This window comes from Rhinopithecus roxellana, chromosome 6 (assembly GCF_007565055.1).
Source record: "Rhinopithecus roxellana isolate Shanxi Qingling chromosome 6, ASM756505v1, whole genome shotgun sequence".
In the NCBI taxonomy this organism is placed as follows: Eukaryota; Metazoa; Chordata; class Mammalia; order Primates; family Cercopithecidae; genus Rhinopithecus; species Rhinopithecus roxellana.
The window spans coordinates 86,868,967-86,880,498 of NC_044554.1; positions in this window are offsets into that span (position 1 = coordinate 86,868,967).

Consider the following 11,532-nt stretch of genomic DNA (forward strand, 5'->3'; position numbering starts at 1 on the left):
AGTAATGGAAATGAGCATCTTAAGGTTAGTCTGGGAGGAGTGAATGGCACAGAGGGATACTCAGCAAAAATGGCATAATTTTGTCAATACCATGGAAAATAGATGACAAAAGCAAGCAAAAATTAATCATTCAATTATTTAAGGTCGCATAAAGTCAACGTCAATACAGATAAAAAGTAACATTATAAATATAGAAAATGTTGAGCTAAGTAAGTAAAGGAGAAAAAGCCGCAGATAGGAGTTATGATGTGTAGGAGAACCCAAAATTCTACATTAGGAAATGGAAGAGAGGTGAAAGTTTTATAACTGGTGTGAGACAATCTTTATATGTTATGCCTTATATTTCCTTTGAAAGCTAAACAGGCAGGAAATGCAAATAAATACATTCATACTTATATCAATAAAGTATGTGTGTAGGGTGAGATCACCTTCTGTACATTTAAAATAGAGATGCAATTCACATATCATAAAAGTCAGCCTTTTGAAGTCTTTCTTAGCCTATGTACAAATTGGCAGAAAACCACTAAAATAATTAACAAACTGGGTTTGTTTAGCTTGGAGAGTAGAGAAGTATTGATCCAGAATGATGGAAAGTGTATTTTCAGAGTAGAACAAAGTTTTCCTGACTGTAAAGATTGTTAAAGGAGGTAATGAAGGTTCCCCTTGATAAAGATTTTTGAAATTAAGATAAATCTGATCTTTTGGGCAAGGTGTAAATGTGGTCTCACATGACAGTAAGACTGTGCCTTTAGATCTTAAGGCTTTGTGTATGTGTTAATTTGGTTCCGATGTTTCTCTGTTCTCCAATTGTGTTTTGTTAAAAGCTATAAACTCAGAGAGAGAGAGAAACAACCCACAAGTAGGAAAACAAATAATCATTAGTCATTTGGGCCAATGTAAAATATTTTCTCAGATTTCGATAAAATAGCCAAATAAGCAGCTGAGTGTGTCTTCTGTTTTTTATCATTGAATGGCAATGCTCCACAATGGATTTTTAAATGAGCTGTCATCATTAAAGCAGATGGCATGAAATGGTGCAACACTAAATATCAACTCTCCTGCCAGCAGGGTGAGAAGTGAGCTGCTGTCAATCTCAAGTGAACCAGATGGATAAGAGAAATTTTCTGGTGATCTCCTGCACCTCTGTCATGGGCTTGTGATCCTGATGATCCTCGTGCCAGGCCTGACCATGGAGATGCTGCCTCCTTGCCTTGCAAAGAAAGCCCTGCTACTCAGTCATACGATAGCCAGCGAAGCTCTCCTTTGCTCCCACTTTCCATGGAAGGAGAAAAATAGAATGTGGACAGCAGCTGTGAGGAGTATTTCACAGATGGTGCCAACCAACCCACAAAAGCCCTTTGTTCTCAGGTACTCTGCCATCTGACAGGTGTTAAAGGTCTGGTGGACTCATTGAGCTGTGTGCTGGTTGCCATCCTCTGTGAGGTTACAAGGAGACTGGTCTGTCTCAAGGGAGAAGACTGCTCATTTGAGGCGGGTGAGGCTCCACCCAGGGGGATGAACAACTCATCAAGGTGACATCCACCAAAGGTGATCAGAATGCATAGTTTACCTTTTTTTCACATGTAAAGGTGATTCCCATGTTCTATCTATTCAGATAGATCATACAAAAAAGTGTCAATATGCAGCAGGCTGACACATGAGCCTTGCAGAATTTGCATTTCTCTCATTACATTTGCAATCATCAATCCTTAAGCCTCTGTCTTCCTATATTGCTCTGTGCACCTACTGAGTTGAAAGAATACCAGCATCCACCAAGCAAGAACCATGCCAAATTCCCTGTCCAGACAGATTCCACAGAAATCAACCAAAATTAATAGAATTGAAAGCTATGATGCCTCCACCCCAAAGGAAGGAGAGAACCATCGGAAAAGGGGTCAGGAGGCATTGCATAAGATTTTGACTGCAACCCACTTCTAAAACAAAGCTGTCTACAGAATATCTGCACTGAACTTTGGAGCCTGGTATAGATCTTTCATCTGCAGCTAAGCAGTTGGTATTTTTAATTTGTTAATACTAGTCAATAATGCTTATTTGGAAATTCCAAAGAATATCAGGTTATTCCTTTCAACTTAATATCTGTACTTTGATACAATCTTAATATCTGATATAACATCAAAACAACTTCTAACAAACAACTGCATATTGGAAACAGTTGTGTTTTGTTATAGTTTTCACAGTAAATTCACATTAGAGAATTTGCATATATGATAGGATTCAGGCCGAGGTGATATGTTAGGATCAAAATATGATCACTGCCAAAGTATCTTTCTTTCTTTCTTTTTTTTTTTTTTTTTGAGACAGTCTCACTCTGTCTCGCCCAGGCTGGAGTGCAGAGGTGCGATCTCGGCTCACTGCAGCCTCTGCCTCCTGGGTTCAAGTGATTCTCCTGCCTCAGCCTCCTGAGTAGCTGGGACTATAGGTGCACACCGACATACCCAGCTAATTTTTGTATTTTTAGTAGAGATAGTGTTTCACCATGTTGGCCAGGCTGATCTTGAACTCCTGACGTTAGGTGATCCACCCCACTTGGCCTCCCTAAGTTCTGGGATTACAGGTGTGAGCCACCTCACCTGGCCCAAAGTATCTTGGTCATTTAATAAGGCTTTTTGCATCTGGAATTCTTTCACTGAATTCTTGAAATGATATTACATGCATTATGCCTCTTTTATAACTTGGAAGGCATGATCCTATTTGTGTATATACACATATGTTGAACTTAAAATAGTTCAACAATATGTGGAGAGACTTAAGATAGTTCAACAACATGTTGAAAATGCTTATTTCCGATAGTGGGATTTGTGGTGATTTTAAACTCTTAAAATTTTTGCATCATTTGATATCTATAATGCATATGTATCTCTTACAAAATTAAGTTATTTAAAAATTACTTGAAAATATCAACTAAGATTCAATTTTCTTCACTTCTCAGTGGTGAAACTAAGCTGATGAATATATTACAGGGACTTTTTTCAAGTGATCAAATAGAAGAAATAGGCATAGTTCATTCATTCATCAATCCTTTAGTTGTTTGGAAGTTTACTCATTCAGTCATCCATGTAGTGTGCCTACTAAATGTCAGAAATTTGATTATGGTTCAGTCAATAAACAGACTCCCCAAATTAATGATTTTCTTTTAAAATACTAATCTTATTTATTTATTTATTTATTTTTGAGGTGGAGTCTCACTCTGTCACCCAGGCTGGAGTACAGTGGCACGATGTCGGCTCACTGCAACCTCCACCTCCTGGATTCAAGCAATTCTTCTGCCTCAGCCTCCCAAGTAGCTGGGATTACAAGTGCCTGCCACCATGCCTGGCTAATTTTTGTATTTTTAGTAGAGACAGGGTTTCACCACGTTGGTCAGGCTGGTCTCGAACTCCTGACCTCAAATGATTCACCCACCTTGGCCTCCCAAAGTGCTGGGATTACAGACATGAGCCACTGTGCCCAGCCTTAAAATGATTTTATAATTGGGTGTAACTTCCAGAGTGAAGCTATTACTCAGAGAACTAGCCCCTTGGTGCAGGCTGGGGGTGTGTGCTAAAGGCCCCCAGTGGAGTCGCAATTCCCATCTATAAAATAGGAGAACAAAATGTTGGCCTCATGGACCCATCCTAAGGATTACATGAATTGTTCATATTGAAGGCTATTTTGGTATATGAAATAATCAGCAATTAAGGCTGGGCATGGTGGCCAATGCCTGTAATCCTAGCACTTTGGGAGGCTAAGGCAGGTGGATCACTTGAGGCCAAGAGTTCGAGACCAGCATGGCCAACATGGTGAAACCCCGTCTGTACTAAAAATACAAAAATTAGCTGGGCGTAGTGGTGGGCACCTGTAATCCCAGCTACTTGGGAGGCTGAGGCATGAGACTTGCTTGAACCCAGGAGGCGGAGGTTGCAGTGAGCTATCATGCCACTGCCCTCCAACCTGGGTGGCAGCGCAAGACTCTGTCAAAAAAAAAAAAAAAAAAAAAAAGCCACATCAGGAATTAAAAGTGCAAAAAATTTTTAAAACCTTTGTTTTATGCTAAATATATCTGAGACAAATAGTTTGGCTTATTTTTTACAGCCTGTGTTAAAGACTCTGAATGTCCAGGATAATTTGAAAATAAGATTATAACAAAAACTTGGTTATAATATTTGTTTTCTTTATACTGCTTTAGATGAATTATCTTTCACGTGAATAAATATTCTCTGAGAATATAAATAATTGAAAAATTAGACAGATTTTTTACTTTGAAAGCAAAAGATTAAAAAAAATCTTGCAAGTGATTGTTGCTGGCCTCCACCTCCTTTCACAGCTTTGTCCTCAGCTCCTCATAGTATGGTGGGAGTTTTTTTTGTTGTTTGTTTGTTTTTGTTTGTTTGTTTTTTGAGATGGATTCTCACTCTGTCGCCCAGGCTAGAGTGCAGTGGCACGACCTCGGCTCACTGCAAGCTCTTCCTCCCGCGTTCACGCCATTCTCTTGCCTCAGTCTCCCAAGTAACTGGGACTACAGGCGACCTTTTTTTTTTTGTATTTTTAGTAGAGACGGGGTTTCTCCGTGTTAGCCAGGATGGTCTCCATCATCTGACCTTGTGATCCGCCCACTTCGGCCGCCCAAAGTGCTGGGATTACAGGCATGAGCCACTGTGCCCAACCCAGGGGAAGGTTTTATGATCTCAGACCTCACTCATTCCCAGACCAATCCTGGTTTGGGCAACTATTGCCTGTTATGTAACAAGAAATTATATGCTAGGATTGTTACCAGAGGGGTAATTCCCAATTCATATCAAATGTAGAGGGTTAAGCAAATCTGGTATTCACATCACTGGTGGTCATATCACTATAAAAGACACTCCATTATGCATTTTCAAATTCAATTTTGTTTGTCACTTGTATTTGTAAATGGGCACATGTTATAAATTCTTTCTCTTTTCCTTTTGGTGGAAGAAAATTTGAGAAGATAACAGGGCATAGGATATCTGACTTCCGTGATCCAAGATAGAGTAATTAAACTCCATTCCTCTTCCTCAGATGCAATTTAGGCACATTTCCAAAGAAAAGAGAAATAGATTTGATTGGATGGAGTAGTTATTAATTAACCAATCGGTTTAAATTCATGAAATGTGAAGAAGAGGAAATATTTCCTATTGTGCTTCTTGATTCAGCTATAACTGCTGGGCAACACTTCCTGCTTGGCTTTTCTTTGACACTAAGTATGTGCATTGAAACACCCAGTGGTCTCCAAGTTGGAGATTCTTAAGTTTAGCCTTACAGCATAATGATCACATAAGCACCCCCAGTGTCTCTGGATCTGATGTTCCCATGACACACAATACTGTTTGTCCAGTAGCAGGGCTGCTCGCATTTCAAGTATGAGCTGTGATAGCACCTTCCAAATAAGGAAAAGGATAGGCAGGCTGTGTGTTGTGAAGGCAGGTGTTGAGTTTCAGTCCATAAGGAAGAACGTATGGGATCCCTGGTGTCAAGTTTGCCTTGGCATCTTTCCCTTCCGGAAACTCCAGATACATAGGACCTGTGCAGCCGTTGCATGTTCCATTGGCGAATGTTTTCCTGTCATGGAGAGCCCTGCTTCTAAGCGGCATGTGTGGAATGTATACTGAACTCTTGTTTACATCTTTTTGTGTTTAAATCTTGCTTGCTGTACATACTGACCATACTGAATTAAAAGAGTATTACATGAACAAATTGAGCTGCAATGGCCTGTAAATTGTGAAAAGGCAAATAGAACTGAAGGGTATGGACCTTGTTTACTGGTAGAAGCAATGGAGTTGAGGTCAGAATGGTTTGACACACAGCTTGTAATTTTCAGGAATGGAAACTAAGGCACTCGCTTAAAACTTCTGATGTGATTTTTCTTAATTATAAAGTAGGGATAAACAACAATGAATACCTTATATAATTGTTATGAAACAGCAAAATTTTATAGACTGTAAGTTGCCAAACTGATCTGAGAAACCATTGAATGGGGCCAGGCATGGTGGCTCACGTCTGTAATCCCAGCACTTTGGGAGGCAGAGGCGGGCAGATCACGAGGTTAGGAGGTTGAGACCAGCCTGACCAACATGGTGAAGCCCTGTCTCTACTAAAAATACAAAAATTAGTCTGGCGTAGTGGCGTGTGCCTGTACTCCCAGTTACTCGGGAGGCTGAGGCAGGAGAATTGCTTGAACCGGGAGGCGGAGGTTGCAGTGAGCCTAGATTGCACCACTGAACTCTAGCGTGGGAGACAGAGCAAGACTGTCTCCAAAAAAAAAAGAATCCATTGTATGACAAGAAGTGTATTTCCTCATGTGTGACTTAACTGACTTAACTGACTCCTAAGACAGTTTGAACAGAAAACTCATAGGGAATTGTTCCAAGAAGAGGAGTAACCACAACTCTAGTAGTCTCTGTGTAAATCCTGGCTGTACTCCATGTGAATGCTCGAGTTCTAGGCTCTTTTCTCCTTGAAATCATTGATCTTAGGTTGGAAGTAACCTCAAGAAGCCATCTGGTCTATGTCCTGCCCTATATGCTAAAATTTTATGGATTCCATAGCTTTGGTCCAAAAAGGTGAATTGACTTACTCAAAGTTACAAAGCTAATTAGTGTCAGATTAAACCAGAAATTGTGGGCAGTATAAGATGTTGCTATTGTGAGGTGCTCCTAAGAACTTGCAAGTAATATCCTGATAGTATGGCAAGTAAAATCAGCAAATAATGTATGAACCTGTGTGACTACAGAAATTGCCCTGATGGATGGACACGTCTGAATGTACACAAATCTTGGGCCTATTAACTTCTGTGCAGAGAGGGTTAATAGAAGCAGCTAGAGTGCTTTCACAGAGTCTACAAAGCAATGCCATGGGGTCAGAATTGGTAAGATCTCTCTAGCTCTGTGCAGAGGAGACAGTGTTCCAATCAGCAAGCTCAACCTCCCCAGGGGAAATGGTGGTTTCAGGCTGCACCAACTCTATGGGCTTCGCCTTCAGACTGATCAGCTGCCTCTGATCCCTTTTTTTTTTTCTGCTATAATTTGTTTTCCATATAAATTTTCCAACAGAAGGAAAGACACGTCTTCTTGGATATGATTTATATCTCCCTGAATATTGATATATCTCAACATAATTTAAGAAGTTAATATCTGGTTTTTACACTGGCCTCTTGTGAATTTGATTAATGGGAATTAGTTTCCTTAAACAAATAACTGTTGGGCTCACACACACACACACGTGACAACTTCCGCTTGAATGCTGGTGAAAAGATCCTGAACTGAGAGGACTCTAAAATGGTAAAGGGGCCACACACAACTAACCATCCACCCCCTCAGTGGCATCATTCTGTAACGTCATCAGTGTTACCTCATCTGATTCCAGTGCAGTCCTCTTTGCACTACCAGGGAGTACCAGCAGTGGTGCTCATAGACCCACTCCTCTCTCCCATGTCTCTTGCAGGCAGCACTAACTCATCATGCAATGCTTCCTATGGAACTTGGATGTGGCCCGCTTCTGGAGCCACTAACAGTGGGATGCTCATGCTCCTCATCGTAAGGATCCCATGAGATGAGACCTATTTGTCAACCCTACATCCCTGCTGCAGATGACAGTGTCCCTGATGTTCCTGAGCTGACGGCAGAGGTGTGGATGCTGGGTGTTTACAGTGGATGGTGGGGCTTGAGAAGATAGACAAGTAAAGATAATATGTAGAAGTGGCTTTTGCCTATGATGTGACAGTATGCTGGTACAGTTCATGAAGCAACATTTCACAGCCTATTGGATTGTGCTGTGTCATTGGATGAGATGTTTTTCCAAGCAGCAGCATGTGGGAAAACTTACTTTGGATTTTGTTCCACCTATACTGTATGTTCAATAAACATTTTCTGTAACAAACAGAAACTGGCAACTTGCAAGGATTTGCTATCCAAGTTTCCACACTTTTCCTGCTAGGCAAGTTTCACTAAGTTGGAGAAGTGTGACAATGGCAGCCTTTATCCATTACTTAGAGTAGTTTCAATTTTCTGTTGTTCGTTTTGGTATCTTGATTTTTGGCAAAAATCCAGGATTTCCTAATTGAATTAAAACTTAGCGTATAAAGTTGTATACATGTATCAGATTTATACTTGAAATAAGTTGTATTTGAGGCACACATATGAGCCTCAACTTTACCACAAAGGATATAGTCACTAAGCAATAAAGAAATATACAGAGAGAGAGCCACAAAAGTGCTATTTTGCTGTTGTTTCTACTGTTGTTGAAACTCAAGTCTTTTTTGGTTTTTTTTTTAGACAGAGTCTTACTCTGTTGCCCAGGCTGGAGTGTAGTAATACAATCTCAGCTCACTGCAACCTCTGCCTCGCCGGTTCAAGTGATTCTCCTGCCTCAGCCTCCCTAGTAGCTGAGATTACAGGCACCCAACACTATGCCAAGCCAATTTTTGCTTTTTTAGTAAAGACGGGGCTTAATCATGTTGGCCAAACTCCTGACCTCAGGTCATCTGCCACCACAGCCTCCCAAAGTTCTGGGATTATAGGTGTGAGCCACTGCACCTGACCTAAACTAAAGTCTTAATATCAAAGTTTTGCTCCTCTGAGATATTCCTTTAGGACATCTCTGGTGTATTCATTCTATTTATTGATTACCAACATATTTATTGAGTGCCTAATATGTTCCAGGAGCTCTTCTAGGTACCAGGAACAGAACAGAATCACAGAACCTCATGGAGATAAATCATAGAATTTCCTCACTACATCAGAAGCCCTCGCTGGCAGAAGCTGTTTCTAATCCAACACAGTTGTAGAATAAAACAAAGATTTATTAGATGAAAACCAACTTTTTTCATGTAATAAAAATTTTGTTTAACTCTACAACTTCCATTTATCATGTAGGTAAGCTCTTTTAATTTTTATTATGTCATACATATTGTCAAGTGTACAGTTCTTGTAAATACACAGCTGCTTGAGTTTTTAGAAATGCATATACCTGCATTACCACCCTGTAGGGCAAGATACTGAACATGGAACATTTTCAGCACTCTGGAAGGTCCCTTGGTGCCCCATCCCCATAAACAGCAGAGGAAACACTTTATTCTTTTGTGTGTGGCTTTTTTTTTTTTTTTTTTTTTGAGATGGAGTTTTGCTCTTGTTGCCCAAGCCAGAATGCAATGGTGTGATCTCGGCTCACTGCAACCTCCACCCCCCGGGTTCCAGCGATTCTCCTGCCTCAGCCTCCCGAGTAGCTGGGATTACAGGTACACGCCACCACGCCTGGCCAATTTCTTGCATTTTTAGTAGAAATGGGGTTTCATCACATTAACCAGACTGGTCTTGAACTCCTGACCTCAGATGATCCCCCCACCTCCGTCTCCCAAAGTGCTGGCATTACAGGCATGAGCCACCACACCCAGCCTATTTTTGCTGTGAGTTCCTCCATGTACTTATACTGCAGGTAGTGGCTGTTTGTTTTTTGCATTGCTCTACAGTATTCCACTGTATGAATGCTTTACAATTTATCTAGTATACTTGATTCACATTTGGGTAGATTCTAGTTTTGGCCATTATTAATAAAGCTGCTATGCCCATTCTATTATGCATGTTTGGTGAATGTGAACATCTGTTGTTGTTAGTGTTACATCTTGGAATACAATGACTGAATCATAGAGCAGGTATATGCTTAGCTTTCGAAGCCGTTTTCCAAAGAGGATGTGCCAATTTATATTCCCACCAGCAGAGTATAAGAGATCCACTTGATCCACATTCTTGCCAACACTTGGTATTGTCAGTCCTTTACATTTTAGCCATTCTGAAGTGTTTATATGGGAATTGCACTTACCTGATGACTCATGTTCATCATAATTGATATTTTGGTTTCTATATCTGGATTGTGTGAATTTAGTTAATGTGAATCATTGTCTGCCATCAAATCAGTACCAGGCTCACAGAAAGAGCGTAATTTCTGCTTGAAAAGCTAAGATCCTGAACTGAGATGATATGATGGCAAAGTAACCTTGAGAAGCCACACACAAATGTCCATGCACCTCCACTCCAGACACAATTCTTTATTTTTGCCAGAGCTGTGCTCAGTCAACTGGATATCTGTCTTCTTAGTTCCTTCCTTTTGTTATTCAAATGCTTCAACTTGTGGTCTAGATGAAACAGGAAAAGTTCCCTTATCCCCCTTGTAGAACTTGCAGTGGGGGGTGTGACTCGCTTCTTCTGTGCCCCATTGCTCAAACCCTTAGGGGGAGCATGCAGACGGGCAGGTAGTGTGGAGCATGGACCCCATGGCAGCTTCTAGGGTTGAAGGTTTACAGCTCCTGAGGCCCCAGTGGGCGTGTGTTATGGGGCGATATTTCAGTTTAGCCATTCATAGGGGACTTGTGTTAATCAGCTCAATTAGAGCCTCTGCCTTATTGAAAGGACAGAGGGCTTTCTGTATCCCGGGTTCTTGCCTTAGTGTACCAGAAAATATTGGATCACACTTGGGCTTGGAGAATGAGTGCAAGATTTTTTATTGAGTGGTGGCAGCTCTCAGCGAGGTGGACGGGGAGGCCAGAAGGGGGATGGAATGGGAAGGTGGTGGTTTTCCCCTAGAGTCAGGCTGCCCAGCGGCTGGGCTCTGCTCCGACTACCCTGGCCAAACTCCATGTTGTCCCGGTGGTCAATAACCTGCCGGCATCTGCTGGTGCCTCTCGGTGTGCTGTTTCTCCAGTGTGTTCCTCTAGATGTCCAGCCTCTTGTGCCTCTGCCCACTAGGGTCTCAGGGTTTTTATAGGCACAGGATGGGGGCGTGGTGGGCCAGGATGGTCTTGGGAAACAAATACAATATTTGGGCATGAATACAGAAATACCTGTCCTCACCTAGGTCGTTGAGCACAGGCCCGGGGGTGGAGCCCTAGCCTGGGACCTGCCCTTCTCTACCCAGCACTTTCCTGCCCCACTCTCATATCATAGATACTGACTTGTTCTTCTGTGGCTCTTTCCCTCCTCGGAGCCCTATCATGTAGGCCCCTATATTCTACCAAAACTTCATATGTGAAACAAAAACTTGCATGAGATGAGGCCCAGTGGCCTTTTGTTCAGATTCTCAGTGTTCTTCATCTCTCTTTGGCATTGGCCATTGTCAGTGGTCCACTCATTGAAACAGGTTCCTCCATTTCCTTCTATGAAGCTAGGTTTTCCTGATCTTCACACTCTCTGACCACTTCTTTATTTTCTTTATTTAATTCACATAGTAGTTCTTTACCATGAAGCTCCCAGATCTCAGTCCTTGGATCATGTCTGTTCCCAGTAGTGGCTGGATTCTATTTAGCTGCTTTGTTTCTAGTCTTAGGACCAGCCTGACCCTACACTCTTAGAGGTGTAGCTCCATCCCAAACCTCTCCCCTCTGTGGGCTCCTCACCCCACCCTGACCTATCCACTTTGACTCTCGCAGCCTCTGCTTTCACCCCTTCTTCTGTTTCCCTCCCACCTCTTGGATGTGGCTCATTGTGTCCTCTTCCCATCAGTGACCTTCACCCCCTAGAGAAT